The following is a 1,824-nucleotide window of genomic DNA, read 5'->3' as shown; positions in this document are numbered from 1 at the left end:
TGGTGCTTTGGTGCGTGTCTTTGTGAAAAGGTTTTAAACCTGGAGAGGAAAGCGGCTGCGGGAGGGGCTGCGCTTTCTTTCTCTTTTCCTCTTTTACACACTTTCTACCCACGCCAGGTGCCTCCATCCCGAGTCCCAGGCTCAGCAAGTGGGAGCCAAATAAACACAGAAATGCGTGTTTTCTTCTTTCAGTCAGGAATAGACACTCTCCATCTAGTCCAAATGACTCCTGTCCTCCCCTAAGACAAGCTCCAAGGAGCATTTCTAGCTCAGGAGCAGAAAACCGAGGTAGGTAATTCCTCTATGAAGATGTCCACTGAAGGCGCAGCAGTGCCAACAACTGGGCCATTGACCTGAATTAGTCTTAACCGTGGATATGTTCAACACGCTGACCTACATCTCCTTTTTTACAGGAACCAACCCTCCCAGAGGGTTTTCTCGATACAAGCAGCCGGAGCGAGCCCAGCTGCCAAGCGGGCAACACGTCTAACGCCAAACACGCCACCCTGCACGCTCTGTGGTGGGCAACACGAACGGACCAAGCCGCTCCTCGGTCTGTGAACCACGGCTTTGCCAAGCTGCCAAGTCCCGTGGGTGGAAAGAAGTTATCAAGCGGTCCCCTCTGGCATCTTATGAGTGGAACAAAAAGCATACAGTACCCCTGGACTCAATAAAAGCGGGTATGAATTGTCACCTCCCTGCTTGTGAACGCACCATCAACTCCACAACGTTACAGACACTGCAGCGGGGACCGTTCCAACCTGTAAACAGCAGCAGTTGCTCCCCGGTGTCAGCCCAGTGTCAGGGCAGGCATCCCTCCCCACTTCCATTGCATTGGTTGTGGACAAGAAGACACAAGGAGTAGCAAGTTTAGGAGGCCCAAAGCCCTAATAGGCAAATGATTTTGGCCATAGGACTCCTGTTAAAACCCGTGGGAATGGGATGCTCAGCTCGCCCTTTGGCTCCATGCCCAAGGTTTTCAGGACTCCAGCTAGAAAATCATGAGGTTAGGAGGCAGGGGGACTTGGCGCCAGTCCCACTTCTCTTCCTCCGCAAGAGAAGCCCACCAGTCATGGGAGGTGCTGCCATATGCTCGACCTGCCGCCTCAGATCCATCACGCTTCAGTGACCAAATGACAGGCTAAACCCCTTTCCTTGAACTTGCAACACAAGCTGAAAATCCACACACCATAGCTAAGCCACTGCAGAGTCGGTTCCTCAGCGACAACTCTCCTGGGCTGAGATTTGTGTGCCGAAGGGGCACATTGCTACACCAGAAGACCCACTGGAAAGGGGAGAGATCACACAGAAGTCCCCTTAGGTCTGGGGGGTGGCTTTGTTCATGAAACCACAATACTTAGTGCAAGGGCACTGCAAAAACTCCCTCCGCCACGAGGCAAGGCTTTTAACTCCAGCAACAGCCCACGCCTCCTCTCCCCAGTAGCTCCAGAGCTCCCAGTTTAGGAGCCATGTGTCCGTCCTTGGGAGCGAAGCACATTAAAGAACAGAACTGCTGGGTGGTGTGTGCAGCACCATCAGCCAAAGGCTGTGTTCGAGTCCAGTGGACACAATGTCTCCTGCTTTGCCACGTAAATGGGTAATTTCATGCCAAACATTTGTTCTGTTGGAGAATCACTAGCTCATCATCTTTCCCGTTAGCGAAATTTCTACATCGGTGTGGCACCGAGAGATGTATTTGTTACGCATACAAACACCCCGCTAAGAAATTTAACACGAGACTTAAATAGCTGCAAGCAAAGCAAAAGGCGCGTGTGCAAGTGAGCCAACACAATTACACAACCAGACCATCCAGGTCCCTCACAC

This window comes from Apaloderma vittatum, unplaced genomic scaffold, assembly GCF_000703405.1.
Source record: "Apaloderma vittatum isolate BGI_N311 unplaced genomic scaffold, ASM70340v1 scaffold30515, whole genome shotgun sequence".
Lineage (NCBI taxonomy): Eukaryota > Metazoa > Chordata > Aves > Trogoniformes > Trogonidae > Apaloderma > Apaloderma vittatum.
This window is presented reverse-complemented; position numbering follows the sequence as displayed.